Source organism: Lepisosteus platostomus, chromosome 1 (assembly GCF_059453375.1).
Source record: "Lepisosteus platostomus isolate fLepPlt1 chromosome 1, fLepPlt1.hap1, whole genome shotgun sequence".
NCBI lineage: Eukaryota > Metazoa > Chordata > Actinopteri > Semionotiformes > Lepisosteidae > Lepisosteus > Lepisosteus platostomus.
Window position 1 is genome coordinate 62,892,522 of NC_142611.1, and position 15,803 is coordinate 62,908,324.

General features: G+C 50.3%; 1 long non-coding RNA gene across 1 annotated transcript; it reads left to right on the top strand.

Moving 5' to 3' along the window:
• Positions 1–54: 54 nt before the first annotated feature.
• LOC148678395 (uncharacterized) lies at positions 55–4,418 on the top strand. Its single transcript, XR_015925381.1, has 2 exons — positions 55–332; positions 2,335–4,418. It is a non-coding gene; the product is annotated as an uncharacterized LOC148678395 (long non-coding RNA).
• Positions 4,419–15,803: the final 11,385 nt, after the last annotated feature.

Here is a 15,803-nt window from a genome sequence, read left to right on the forward strand (position 1 = left end):
ACTCTCTACATGTGTCGTCATCTTACAAGGACATTATTTAAGCCCTCTAATCATATGGGTATCGTACTGTAGTACACACGTATTATCAATATAATTACAAAGCCAGAACAGTGATAATTAAACCATTGTAATCAGGATCAAATCTATTTCTTACTATTTATCACGTTCAGCAGTACATTAATTACAGTCTACTGCAAGTAACCTCTAAGTGAATTAGAAGGCAATATACCGTATCTGCAGCTGTATTCCACACATCCATTTTCAATCCACTTCATCACTATAGAGTTGCAGGGGAGCCGAGGCCCATCCAGCTGGCAGGCAACCGGTGCAAGGTACGACACCAGTCCACCACAGGGCACACACTGACACACACACACACCCCCACACCCACACCCACACCAGTCTTCCCAGAAGCCAATTAACCAGCATGTCTTTGGACTGTGGGAGAACATGCAGACTCAACATGGGTTCAGGAATTGAACCCAGGGCCCCAGCGCTGCAAGGCAGCAATGCAAACCGCTGTGCCTGCATGCCAGCCCAGATATGATCATAATAATTCTACACAGGAACAAATAAGGGTTTATTCCATGCTGAGAAGAAAAGAAACTCACATTCAAACTACTATGTTTTCAGTGGCCTTTAACTCCCACTCTAATTTTTTCAATAATAATAATAAACTTTATTTTATATAGCGCCTTTAAAGGTGGCTTCTCAAGGCGCTAAATGTACCACTCAATGTATCATGGAAAAATACACAGTTTTATCGTACTGTTCATATGTTTTTTTTATGTGTAAATGGGTTCATGTTGTGTTAAATGTATCGTGTACTGGGTTATGCCTCTCATAAGATAAGATCACTTTATTGGCCATATACAATTTCTTGTATTGGGAATTGGTCTTTTAGCAGACCCCAGCTTGCTCTCCCTGAGACACACAGACACAGACAGGGAGAGAAGCTGGGGGTCAGAGCTGCCTGCAAAGCAAATTTCCCATCTGGGAGAATAAAAGAAGGCGGTGCCTTGAGAATGCCCTGGATCAAAAGGCACGGTATAAAAAAATTATAATTAAAAATAATTGAAAAAATGTTGGGAAAAAATATAATATTGAAGGTTGCAGGATTGGCCACAAGGTGGAGCTTTCGCCATTTAGTTGTTACTGCAGTCAGGTACTGGTAGCATTTCATTAAATATTATTTTGAACAGATAATAAATGAACACTTTTAAACTATTAAATAGAAGTGGTTAATTTATTAAACGTTTGTGTTACCAAAGGATTTACCAAGCCTGTATGAAAACATTATAGCGTTGAAGAGCCAGAAGTGTAATAGGTTTTAGATGCAGCTAAGATAAGCAGATCTCCAGAGCCTGATGGTATTCATACTGTTGGACTCAAAGGAATGTTCTGCTCTGACGGGCCAAAAAAACTGACTATTTTTAGTCTTAGACAGAGAGACTATGAGGGGAACTGGGGTATTCAACACCCTTAAAGGCCCTGACAAAGTCAACTCTGCGGTCTTCTTGAGTATCAGTGAAACAGAAGGGTAAGGACACCAGTGACACCTAGACAGCAACTCAGAACGACAGGTGGTTCTTTACACAAAGAATGGAGGTTGTCTGGAACAACCTGCCTGGCCATGTGCTGGAAGTAAGTTCCCTGTGCTCCTTTAAGATGAGAGGAGATCCTCAGGTCAATTACCTACTAGCCAGAAAATGAACCAGATGGGTCTGAAACGCCTTCTGTCATTTGTAACCTTTCTTACGATGTTAGGTAGTTAGCAGAACTTTAATGCTGAATGTCACTCGTCTAAACCCAGTGCCTCAGGACTGGAACAGGGTAATATGAGCCGCCTCCTGTCTTTTTAATGGATGAAATCAGAAAATCTCATCAAGAAAAGGCAAAGACATAAAAATAAATTAAAAAAGGCCCATGGCCGTAAATGAGGTGTCTATCTTGAATACCAACAATGTATTAAGCAGGCTTTCCTCACCTCTGTGTGTCTGGATGCTATTCAGATGTGCTAATTGGGGAACAAGGGTTGGTATTAGCAGCAGTGCAGCTGAATGAAATGGAGTCGGCTCTGGGCAGGGAGGGTAGGGGCACAGGAGGCATGAGCTGAATGTTAATGTCATTCAGGAACGAGTAAGTCCGAGAAACATGGATCTGTAACACTACGCAGCTCTTTATTACGCAATTACTCCAGCATGGAAGAACTCCAGCATAGAAACCCTCATGCACAATCCTTCAGTGCACACACACACTGCTGTCATTCACATTCTGAAAACTGGACAAATATACTTCAAAGGTGGCTTGTGATTTTATTGTCATTATTCACAGGGACTGTCCCGATCCCCCCTTAATTCTCAGAGGAGCAGAGACTCGGGGAGAGACTGGAGGAGAGGAGAAGAGACTGGAGGAGAAGAGGAGAGACTGAAGGAGAAACAGTTTGGAGGAGAGGAGGAGAGACTGGAGGAGAGGAGGAGAGACCGAAGGAGAGACAGTTTGGAGGAGAGGAGGAGAGACTAAAGGTGAGGAAGAGAGACTGTAGGAGAGGAAGACTGGAGGAGAGACAGTCTGGAGGAGAAGAGGAGAGACAGTTTGGAGGAGAGGAGACTGGGCACAGGACAAAGGAAGGGACAGGGGTACACATAAAAAACACCCAACTACCACTATAACAGACACAGAAAAAAGACACTCCTTCCACACCCCAGCACATGACCCAGCAGGTAGTATTTGCTCCCCTTTGGGACAGACAGACGAAACTGTCTCCCTCTCTCCCTCCTGTCCCCAGATAACACAGGTCTGCACTTCCATCGACCCCCCACAAACAGCTAGGTATGAAACAAATGGTAGACGCAAGGCCCGTGGTAATTAGATAAACAGGTCACCTCCCAGTTTCCAATTAAATCAGCCCCCCCATCTACTCCTTCCTGATCCCTAGCACCTTTAACAAGGAATCTTAATTAGAACTAATACCTTCTCTGCAGCATGCTTCTCGCGCTTGCAGCTCTCAGGAGATAGTCCACCCCCCTGGTTCTGTCTATGGGCTCCTCAAGGGCTTGGGCACGTCTCCTGAGTACATGTTAAAGACTGCTGTTCTCATTTAGAGTCTGCGTCCTAAAGAAATCCTTCAATCCTACCAGCTGGGGTATCTCAATCCACACTGAAAAAACTCCAATATGTTCAGAACTCAGCGGCCAGAATCCTGACCAGGTGGCTTGCAAGTGATCACATTACTCCTGTCCTGGAACCCTCACACTGGCTTCCTGTCAGCTTTCTAGTTGACTTCAAAATCCTCATGCTCACCTATAAGGCTCTACATGGCTTGGCACCTCAGTACCTGTCTGACTTATTATCTGTCTCTTCCTCCACCTAACAACCTTCATTCATCTGTCTGGTCTCCTGTCTGACCTCCAAGGTCGTGTACACTCTATGGGTGACGTGCCGGGGCCTTCTTTTACCGGCTGCTGAGTTATAGCACAGATAAGGCAGAAACAGCTGAAAAAAAAACCCTGTTTCTGTCTGTGTAAAAGACTCAGTTAACCATTTCAAAGCACCAGATTATGGGCTCCTATTCCAGATTTGTATAAGGAAGGTTGTGGGTTCAAATCCCAGGTGAGCATGCTGCTGTTGTACCCGTGACCAAAGTACATCACCAAAATCATTCCAGTAATATATCCAGCTCTGTAAATTGGTGAAAATGTAGGCTGATTTAGCTAAAAGCTTCAGTGAAATGAGTAGTACTGTAGGGTGGCATGGTGGCACAGTGGTCCGCATTGTTGCCTCACGCTGAGGCCCTGAGTTTAATTTCCGGACTTGGGGTGCTGTCTGCGTGGAGTTTATAAGTTTTCGTTGTGTTTGTGCAGGATTCCTTCCACAGTCCAAACACACGCTGGCGGGTTAATTGGCTTCTTGGAAAACAGGCCCTGGTGTGAGTGTGTGTGTCTGTGTCTGTGTGTGCCCTGTCATGGACTGGTGTACCCTGCCTTGTGCCCATTGCTTGCTGGGAGAACTGGAAGAAGCAGATTGATGGAGTAGTGCTGCCTGGGCAACCTCCGTGCATCAGTAAAATCATATTGTCTGTTTTCAGGACGTGGGGAGGCTCTCTCTTGGCTCACAGTGGTGCAGGATCCTGGGACATCTGCTGTGTCCTTAAGGCACCCTAGAGCCATCTGGTCCCCCACAGTCCCCTCCTGCTCTGTGTATGTCTGTTTCTGGCCATGGGGCTGAGGCAGCCCCGAATCGCTGCTCTGAGCAACAGGGATGACGACACACACACACACACACACACACACACACACACACACACACACACACACACACACACACACACACACACACACACACACACACACCCACCACCTGTCTGTCGATTCACGCTGCACAGGAATCAGAAAATAAAAAGCATGCCGTTAAAAAAACCTTGGCTTCTTTTGTGCATTTGCAGTGAGAATGGCCCATTAATTAAAAATGAAAAAGCTGGGATACTGATGAAGATGCTGCCCCTCACTAAGGGGCACTAAGGGAGGGGGGGGGGGTTGTATTTTTCCATTTTAATTACGCTGAGTATTTGCACAGGCATGTTTCTCATTAGCGGTCCCGCTTGCAAGGGGAGACCCTGTGCCTTCGCCATCTCTGTGGCCCGATTCTGCACTCAGTCTTCCAGAAGTGCATCGGTCCTGGGGCACCGGCCCCCCCCATCCTCCTCCCTGCTGCCCCTCCGGTCCAACCCCCCCTCCTCACCCCTGCCTCCCCGTCCCTGTCCCCTCTCCTGGGGTTTAACACTTTGTGAGCCGGCGCCCTGTGTCCAGACGGGGGTGGAGATACAGTCCGTATCTCTGTTTCTGTGCCCACGCCAATAATGTGAAATCAACTTGTAACCAGCTCTCATCCCATGCTGACTTTAATCCACATCCCACCCTATCGAGATCCGAGCCATCTTACTGAGCCTTGACCTTTCATTTTGTAATTCCTGAATGTACGCATATTGTCCTCATCTCTGGCTACAAGCAATCACTGACCAAAATATTAAGATCCCCCACCAATATTGCCAATATTGTGTGTGGCCGCTATGAGCAGCAGGAACAGCTTGAACAGCTGGGGCAGGCCATGGTTCCACTGGTTTCCAGTAGGGGTGAGGTCAGGGGATCGTTCTGGCCAGAGAAGGTGATGGGAGTCCGTCTGTTGCTCCTCCAGCCCAACCACACACACACACTGCCCCCTGCTGGGGGGGGGCAGTCCGGGGGTTTCTAATATATTGGCCAGTAGTGGTCTAACAGTGCTGTAGAATAGCAGGTGTGAACTGTGTTCATTCTATTATAGTATCTCATAGCAGTGTGGAGATCAATGTCTCAGCCTCCTGTGTTTGAAACGGGGCTGTTCACCGAGGAATTGGGTGTCGATATTGTCTATTGCACTGTAACCTGTGTCGAGCTGATTGAAATTAGTTGGTTGCTCTACCCTACCAGACATCAGCTCGTGACTAATTTTCGGCCTCTGGGTGTGAGTGTGTGCTCCTGCCTGCCCATTGAGGGTGGACTGGCGTCCAGCTCCGGGTGTATCCTGTCTTGCGCCTGCTGCTTGCCAGGACAGGCTCCAGCAGGAAGAAGGGGACAGGACGTGGACTGGATGGATTGACAGCAGGCTGTGCATGGACACATGCATTCATGCTTCCAGGAAGTGGATGGATGGATTGGAAGACGCAGAACACCCTGTCAACAGCCCCCTGAAGTCAGCTGGGCTCGGATAATGAATCAGATTAAGGGGGGCTCTTTTTTCGGGGGGGGGGGGGTTATGGTTATTCTTTTCAAACAGCTGGTTTGCACACCAACAACCCGCCAGCGCTCAAGAAAATCCCAGTTGTTATATTTCTGTGGATACCATGGCAGCTGGGAGGAAAGGGAGGGGTGGGGGGGGTATCCTCAGTGTAGTATCTGTGTATGGCTTTTCTCTGGGGGTGGGGTGTTAATTCCTTGTGCGTTTCCTGATGGGCTTTCGACCTCCTGCTTCCCATTGTGCGGCTGATTCCCGTTTTCCCCCTCCACCGGCCTTCCCGTGGCCGAACAGGTGCAGGAGCGGGCGGCAGGGCGGCCGAGAGCCGCGGGCTGGGGGCGCGCGCCGAGCCCCGCGGGGGGCGGAGAGGCGCAGGGGCCTGCCGGCGGGGGGACAGAGAGATGGGAGGAGCTCTCCTTCGGCTGTGGCCGGAGACCAGCAGGTTAAAAGCAGCGGACTGGCGCATGAAGCTGGACGGCTCACGGCAGAGCTGAAGGAGGGCTATGATGTCCACTTCTGCACAACGCCTTCGGTCCTCTTTCTCATTTAAGGGACAAGGCAGACAGAACAGAAGAGAGGTCAAACACGAGAGTGGGGTCATTCCGTTCGGGAGTTTGGCGTTATTTGATGTGGACTTGTTCCAGACTCCCACAACCCTTTGTGTAAAGACGTCCTCCTCGGTTCTCAGTGCACTTCCACAGAGATCTCACCTGTGTCCAGACAGATAACTCTGTAGTTGCAGAGGGCTAGTAAATAAAGGAAAATGAGATTCATTTCAGAACCCAGACTCCCGTTTCACAGCCTCGCTTTCCTCTCCGACCTTGTACAGCTCTGTTAGGCAGTGTTTGCTCTGGAAAGGCACTGTATACCATAGAGCTGGACAAGGGTGAGCGCTCTGGTCTGGCACGGGGGCCCGCGCCAGTTTCATACATGTTAAGGGCGAGATTAAATCTCTCAGAACAGCAGCTTTTAATGTGCATTACGTGTTTCCCCAGCTTTGATTTACTGCGGCCTAACCTTAATCCCTCAGACGCTGTCTGCCATTTCCATAATGGAAATAATTCATCACACGCCGCAGACGGAGACTGTCGCTGCCCCACACTCTCCGGTGGCACAAGCGTGACAAAACACAAGCCAGTTTCATGGGAGCGCTAGCACACCTGTTCATATCCTGATTTCCCGGCCTCATCCTAATCCGGCAGCAGTGGCGCAGAGGGACAGGGAGCCTCCGACATGGAGGGAGAGATCCAATCCCTGGTATGAACCAGGAAACAGGAGGGAAATCCTCGGGAGAGGGCCTGTTTTGCCAGGATCCCTGTTGGGGTGCCCCGAGCGCTGTGCAGGGTGAGCAGCACTGGCGGCTGCTGTGTTCGTGCTCAGCGGCGATCCGCACAACTCGCCTTCTCTGTGCCTCTTCAGGGGGAGCCCTGGGAGAGCTGGGGGAGGAGATCCCAAACACACTTCAACCTTTGGGACTGTGATCCATCCATCCTTTTTCCAACCGATTCATCCAGGACAAGCGTTGCAGGGAGCTCTTAGATACACTCACACCAGGGCCAGTTTTCCCAGAAGCTGGACCCACATAGACCGCAGGGTGAGCGCCCCCTGCTGGCCCCACTAACACCTCTTCCAGCAGCAACCTTAGTTTTTCCCAGGAGGTCTCCCATCCAGGTACTGACCAGGCTCACACCTGCTGAGCTGCAGAGGGCTGCCAGCTGTGAGCTGCAGAGTGACATGGCTGCTGGCTCCATGGGCTGATGGCTACGTCAGGGGTCCCCACTCCTGATGCTGGGAACCGGCTCCCCCCCACACACAGCTGCTTGTTTTCATTCCCGCCCAGAGTAATTACCTCATCCAAGCCTTCATTGAACTAACGAGCTGCCGAACTGGAATCTTTGCACGATCGTGTTTTTCCGACCCAAAAGCTTGGGAGTCATGAAATCCCATTGCTAAAAGGCATCCTCTCAACATGTTCCAGACCTGGACAAGGGAAAATGGTACTGCGTTGTCTTATTAGATCGGTCACGGGTTCGATTGCGTAACCGAGAGCTGGGAAGGTGTGGGGGTCCCCAGGACCAGGACTGGGAACCAGCTCGACTGGGGGCTCTCCAGGACTGGAGATCAGCTCTCAGGACTGAACAAGCCCACATTAACTCATTATTTTCTTTCACAAAGGGAAAGACCTGCAGGAGTGTCAGCAGCAAGAAGACTGAATCCAGCAATTATAGAGCAATGAGTCTGACTTTGACCACATGTCGGATAATGGAAACAATTATCAGAACTAAACTATAGGAATGTCTGTACAGAAATAAACACTCACTGTAATAATATCCTAGAGAAGAGTCAGCATGAGCTTTAAAAAGGTAGATTTTATCTAACCAACGTGTTACGAGTTCTAAAATCACAGTTCAGTGCAGTAAAGCCCAATTATATCATGGTAAAATCGCACTACTGTGCAGCAAAACCCAGTGATATGAGGGTAAAAACATAGCACGGAGCAGTAAAGTCCAGTAACGTCAGGATAAAATCAGAGTACAGAGCAGCAAATCCCAGTGATATATTGTAAAATCAGAGTACACTGCAGTGAAGTCCAGTGAAAACAGGGTACAATCATGGTACAGTGCAGTAAAGCCCAGTTAGATCAGGATGGAAATATAGTACTTTGTAGGAATGTCCATTGAGATCAGGGTGAAAGTATGACTGAATTGAAATGAAAGGGTTAATCCAAGAAACGTGACTGCAGGGATGAAAACTGTGAAGTGTGTTAAAGTGGCGTGACCTGCTCAAGTCCCTCTGAGGGGCCGGGGGAAATGTCACCTAGGCACGTCCCTCTGGAATTACCCTAGTGCTGGGGTCTGGAGACAGGGCGGAGCGGGATTCTGGGAGTCCAGTCGGACCCGCCCTCTCTCGAACAGTGTCTGACTACAGGTCATCCAAGCTGGTCATTAGGTTCGGTCATTAACAGTTAATTCATCAGAGGATCTCACCCAGCTGCTACTCGAAAGAAACCAGGGTATCACTCGGTTTCAACAACATGGTTTCAACAACACGGTACCCTCCCACCACCAGCCCAGTTCATCACAAAGAGCTTGCACGCACTCATACTGACACACATCCTTTATAGATATATACAGTACACCCACTGGCCACTAAATTAGGAACCCTCCAGTCCAATTAACAGACCCCCCCCCCCCCCAGTAGGGGGCAGTGTGTGTGTGTGGGGTTGGGCTGGAGGAGCAGGAGACAGACTCCCATCACCTTCCCTGGCCAGAACAATCCCCTGACCTCCCTCCTGCTGGAAACCAGTGGAACCAGTGGACCTGTCCAGTTCAGTCCCCACACACCACCTCCCTCCTCTCACCCCCAGCTGACGGTCGTCCTGCTTCAGGAGTGGGATGGGATGGGGCGCTGGACACTTCAGATCCCTGAGGAATCCCTCAGGCCACAGCCTGTCCCAGCTGCGCACACAGGCCGGGGTTCCTAGTATTCTTTCCAGTGACAGCTCAAGAGGAGAAATGTGGGAAAGCACCACAACACAAAGCTGATACACAGCACCAGCAGGGTGAGAGCGTGCCAGACACACACCCTGGCGAACCTCCACCAGTGGGTTATTATAGAGCGACACTTTCAGATATGTCAATAACCGGGGGCGCGAAAGATAACACAGGCATGTAGGCACGCGGTACAGATGCAGGAGGACGGAGCAGCCGTTGCCATGACAATCATGCTTCTGCACCAAAACCCCACCAAAAAAGTGCTGCTGGAGCAGGCAGAAACAGTGTCGAGGTTTGAAAAACAAAGCAAAAAAAAAATCAGAGCCCCCCTCCACTTCCCATCGCTTCCTGCTTCAGTAAGATCACCTTTTCTGCGCCTCTCGCGCGCTTGTGAGAAACCGCGGACCTGGCGCTCCGGGTCAGGCTGCGCGTGCTGTTCTGCGGTGCGCGTGGCACCGTGCGCATGTCGTGTGATGTCGTGTGAAGTAACCCATCTTAGCGTAGTAATGCGATATAAAATCCAGTTCTACCTGCAGGGACACGTCTAACGATATCAGATTTAACAGAGGTGACTAAGAAATGTGAGGCTGCTGAGCTCTCTCACTACAGTAACAAGCATTTCCAGTGTTTATTTCCAGTGTTTATTGAACGGCGTGCCCTGTACAGCAGTGAGTCTGGGGGTGGTCGCAGGAGAGAGTGTGTTTGTGGGGGGGTCTCGTCTGCTAGTGTGCTGGGCAAGAGCGTGAGACCGGAATGTGACTGAAACCGGAGACTCAGATTTCTTCACGTGCCTGCTCTGATCAAAACAGTGATGCTGGTCGTACAGGAAACCAGTGGGCACCTCCACACCGCCCCCAAACCGCTTGCTATTCGTCTCGCTGTCTCCTATAAAGCGGCCCAAAAGTGATCGGACAGCGCTGCCGCGTGTTTGTGTGTTAAGCTCAGTGTTGTGAGTCTTGTGTGTGTGTGTGGGGGGGGGGGTAGGGTTAGGGTTAGGGTTAGAAGAGGATCTGCAGCCAGGGGGACCTGTTCATTAAAGTCAGAGAAAATACAACTTAAGCACGAGCCGGTTTCCCTCCCGCGCGTGGGACGACCTACACCAGCAGCCCGGCTGATCGCTGGCCGTGCCCGTGACGTGACGTGCTCGCAGTGCCCCGCAGCAACCCGGCAGGGCGCAGAGGATCCTGGTGTGATCATTCCTGGATTTGGACGAACAATCTCTTTTGCAGCAATGCACGGGGGGCCGCACGTATTCCGTTGTCATGTAGTCTTGGGGTTTCGCTGGAGTCAGGTGGGGAACCAGCAACACACGCCTCTCGCCTGCAGGTGTTCAAAAAACCCCAATAATTAACAAACACCACACTCATGGCGGCGGCGGGTTCTATAAGGAAGCCGTTGCAGCTGAGGAGCCCCCCAGAGGCGTGCAGTCCTGGCCCCGCTCCGCCTGCGTCGCTTTGCCGATACAGGGGAGGCGGCCAGACTGTGCGTCTCACGGTCTGTTCAGCGAGAACACGGCGTCCCGGGCCCTCGGGCTGCGCCATTGTCACACGAAGCGCACCGGATCTCTGCCGGCTCTGCATTGTGTGCTGTTGCCTGGCAACCGCAGATGAGGGCGGGAGTGGGGGGGGACTGGCACGGGCTACATAGCTGTTCGGAATCCTGAGCATTGCAGCATCTCGCGCACTCGTGTGTTAAAGACATTGCCTGCTGTCTCAGATTCACCACCCCCTCCCCAACACACACACACACAAGAAAGGTTTTAACGCCACAAAGACCAGTGCTTTTTAAGGTTTTTTTGTGTGCATACAAGTTCCGATTTCCTAGCATTTAACTATTTGAGACAGTGGGGCTTCCGTGTCGTCTGCGCGCAGTATGTTGTAAGCAAAAGCATAGCGAATATTTGCGTGCATGACAACGGCACTTGTGAAAACTACAGAGGACACATCTTTTGTCCAGCGCTCTCTATTGTAGGGGCAGTTCTCAGTTCCTTCACTGCCGTGGCTGATATCAAAAACCCTTGTTTTTCGTTAGTTCCATGGTGCAAGCCTACGTGATCTGTACAGTCCCACTGAAAAACATAGGGTACACGAGAATGTCCGTATCTCTGAACTACAGAAGCAAAGTGCAAGGTATTCTGTGGCCCAAAATAGGCCCGAACGCGCTGGTTTCCTCCTTGGTGACGGCGGGCTGTCGGCTTTAACAGACAGGACACGGGGATGGGAAAAGCACCAGCGACAGTGCTGGGTTTCTTGCGCGAAACTTAACGACAAAGCCGATCCAGCTCTGTCTGCGCGAGGTAATTAGGAAGGCGGCTGCGCGCGGGCCTGCGCTCGGTTACCTAGCAACGAGGGGGCAGGAGCTGTGCGGCTTGAAAAGAGCGGTGTGATCTTATTTTATTTAATTTATTTATCTTTTCGCTAAGCTGCAGGCTCGATCGCTCTAACCAGAACAGCATTTGCCTGGGACGCTGCGGCATGTGTAAAATTATATGCCTCGTTTCTCACAAAAAAAATTGGATTACATCTCCTTACCACGGGCGCCTGGGAAAAAAAAAGCAGGCAGTCAAAAACAATTCATCATCATTGCTTAATGTGTCAAAAGTCTGATTTTTAAATGTGCTTATTTGTGTCGGTGTTTGCCCTGAGGTCTTTATTTAATTCACACATGGACGGAGACAGACGTTATCATTTAAAGAGGAAAACTGTATCAGTTTACGGAGATATGTAATGAAAAATATACGAACAATCTTTCCTTTCAGAAACATGGAAAACCACGGGCAAGCTATGTTTACACCCGTTTCATTCTGAATTAGAAACCGTGAACCAAGTCAGTAAAACCTGTGCACAAAGGTAATTTAAAGATTATAAACCGAAGTGTACATGACTGTTAGCTAGCACATAGGTGAAGGAGTTTCCAAAAACCTAGCATTTCACTTTTACTCTAGTATAGTTTCTCCTCTATATCCACATGATTTATTGATCCAGACCCCGAATTTTTCTCATTGTGTAGATTCCTTCCAAAAATACCGACCGCCTCCGTCACTATAGTTCGCCTCAGTAATGGAAAACGCTGGAGAATCGTTAGTCACTGCACTGAAACCAGATTTAAAACCCTGGCTGAAACGCAAAACCCTTAGATCTGCTTTTGAAGAACAGGGTGGAAAAGTGGACGATTCGTAATCATTTGTGAGATAGCCCAGAATGTGTGCATATATTAGTGTGTGATTAATATTCACCCCTCATGCAGATATTATGCCCCTGGACAAAATTAGGCGCATTGTTGCCTGTTTCTTGCTCAGTCCAGAGGGCTGAACCTGCATAGACTGATGAGATGAGGAACAAGCTCCTCTATTCCATCTGTCCATCCATTTTCTTTCTGCTTTTTCCAATTCAGGGTCAATGGGGAGGCCTGAGTACCGCACCAAGCAACAGGCACAAGGCAGGGCACACCCTGGACAGGACACCAGTCCATCACAGAACACACACAGACCAGGGCCAGTTTTCCTAGAAGCCAATTAACATACGAGCTTTGCACTACGAGAGGAGATCAGAGAACCAGAGGGAAACCCACATGAACACGGTGAGAACATGCAGACTCCACACAGACAGCACCCCAGGAATCGAACCCAGGACCGCAGCAGTGCTGACCCCTTCGTCACCATGCCGCCTGCTCCTACATTGGTTTAGAAAGAGGCACTGTGCACTGTGCACGGCCCACCCTTGTTTAATCCCCCGTTCGGACACACAGGCCCCGTGATGATGCCCCTCCTTATAAAGCCCAATGAAGTAGAGAAAAATAATTTCTGATGGTTTTAACCTACCTACGGTGCAGATATCTGCAAGAGCTCATTAATATTCATTCCCATGATCCATACCACTGTCTGCACAGAGGAATTCCAAGCCCGGCTTTGGATACAGGACAGGACACATGCAACATTACCCACGGAAGGTTTTGTCACTCTTGTGCCCTGTGATGGACTGGGGGTACCGTCAAGGGTGTACCCTGTCTTGCGCCTGGTGCAGGCTGGGATAGGCCCCCGGCTTCCCCGCGATGCCGCATTGGCAAAAGCGGTTCGAGGACGGACGGACGGACGGACGGACGGACAGACAGTTCTGCCGCTCCGATCCGAATCCCGCCTGTCTCGACGCAGCCCCGAGGCTGCAGGGGGCACCCACGGCTCAGAGAGCAATTTGCTCTTTGCGCCCTTCCAGATGTTGGCCTAATTTGTGGAGACTGCAGGCATGTGCAGTGTGGAGCAGTGGTCTGGCCAGACCCCAGCGCCTGGAGGTGGGAGCCCGCACAGGGGAGTTCACACTCACTGCCTCAGCAGGACGACTGGCAGGGCCTGCTGTATGTGCTTGCCTCTTAGATGTTAAAACATATACAAATAGGGCAGCACGGTGGCTCAGTGTCTTACAGCAATGGGGTCCTGGGCTCCCTTTCTGGGTCCAGTCCGTGTGGAGTTTGCATGTTCTCTCTGTGTTCAAATGGATTCCCTCCGGGTGCTCTGGTTTCCTCCCACAGTCCAAAGACACGCTGGCAGGTTAACTGACTTGAGTGTGAGTGTCTGCGAGTCTGCCCGGCGATAAGACTGGCGTCCCATCCAGGGTGTATCCTGCCTTGTGCCCGTTGCTTGGGAGATAGGCTCCCCAGTGACACTGAACTGGATGAAGCAGTTAGAAAATGGATGGATTTACAGCAGGGTATACATGGTCATCCCAGTTGACTGTGGAAAAGGGAGATGACTCCTCCTGCTCAGCAGTTTGAGCCACTGCGTTTATACCACCTGCCCTGCTCTTGGAATTAAAACCAACCAAAATGATCTGCATGTTGCAGACGAGACTTTGATCTCAATTTGGGCACATGCACATTTCTGTGTTGTTTGTGTCTGGGTGAGCTCTCTGCCAACATCTGAACTGGATCTACAGCTTCAGGAAGGGAGTCTAGTTTCCTTCAGTTCATTCTACAGTCACGAGAAATATGCAGAAATACATTTATTCCTGCCTCCCACATGTGCACCTATTAACTGTCCTTAGCACTGCCAAGTCTAAGTCTATAGTGTAAAAAAAATACTAACAGCACAACTACTACAGTCTCTGGCGCGAGTAACACCAGCAGGTTCCAGAAAGCGCTAACCTGGAACCCTGCATCAGGAAGTCTCCTTGAGGCCTCAGGAATGTGCGTCTCCCGTCTCCAGTGGAGGCGAGAGGTGACATTCCTTGGGAGCTGTGCTTGGCCAGGCGCCCTCCTCTCCGCGTCAATCCCAGCCCCACACTCCGGCGGGGAATGAGCCGCTCCCGGGCGGTGAAGGCAGCTCCGAGACTGCTCCTGTCCAGATGTTGCGTCTTCAGACAGCTGTCTGAGGCCTTCCCCATGCCACCGAGCGACGCTGGTGAGTGTCTTCTCTATGATGGGGGAGGAGTTTTAAATAGAGAGGGAAGCACACCGTTACCCCCCCCTCCACACACAAACGCACACGCACAACTTTGCTCTTTCAAGCAGAGGACAGAGGGTAGAGACCTGAAACGCAAAAGACCAAAGTAATCGATCGGAATGAGAATGAGGGAAACTGCACCCTTAAAGGTTAAAGGTCACCAGAAGGAACGTACGTACAGGACGAACGGATGAAAGGGTGTATTTTGTAGGAGCGTTCGAAACGGTGGCGTTAATGATACCGCCAGCGGAGAGGCACACAGGTCTCTTGCAGTGGGCACAGAGAACAAGCTTTCAAAGCAGAGAGGGCCATGAGCCTCCTCCAGGCTTTCAGAACTGTCAAACAGTCGCTCTATTCAAGCTGCTGGAAGCGTATCGGAGAGGAGCGCAGAAGCCAGGCGAGCTGGTGGCCGGAGCGGCCCGAGGCAGTAGAAACAAACGACGCTCTCGCAGCCGGAGTTCGTAGGGATACAATGGGCGCCGATCTGGGGAGAAACGCTGGAGTATAGTTTGCTCTGGAGAGAGAGATCCTGAAAACACCGGCCAGCGTCTTGTCCAGGCCTGCAGCCACGGCACACCAACAAGTCACAGCTGTGCCAGTATGAGGCTTGAACTCTCCTGCCCATTGAATGGCAGACACCACCGGTGAACAGTTACTGTTCGGTTATCATCAAAACCCACCAAGACAATGGGCTTCTTCAGCATCAGCAGTGAAATGAGGATCTAAGGACACAAGTGAAAGTGACTGGGTAGTGCTTTTAAAAGTGAGCATGATGGCGCTTCGCACAAAGGGTGGCAGGAGTATGGAACAGCTACATTGAAGCCAATAACCTGACTTCCATAAAAAAAAAAAATGACTCCCACGTCCTCCAATCATGACAAAAGGCTTATCTTTTTACAGAGGGGGAACGTGCTACACTTGCTCTTCTGGTAGACAGTAGCGGTCATTGATTAGAGGATCTTCAATGGCTGTTTCTTGAAGGAATTCAAGGTATCTGCTTCAACATGAGAGAGCAGCGTGTTCAATACCCCCACCACTCTTTGTGTAGAGTGCCTCCTGGTCTCCATTTCCGATGCATTTCCCAGAAGTTTGTACACTCAGGTGCC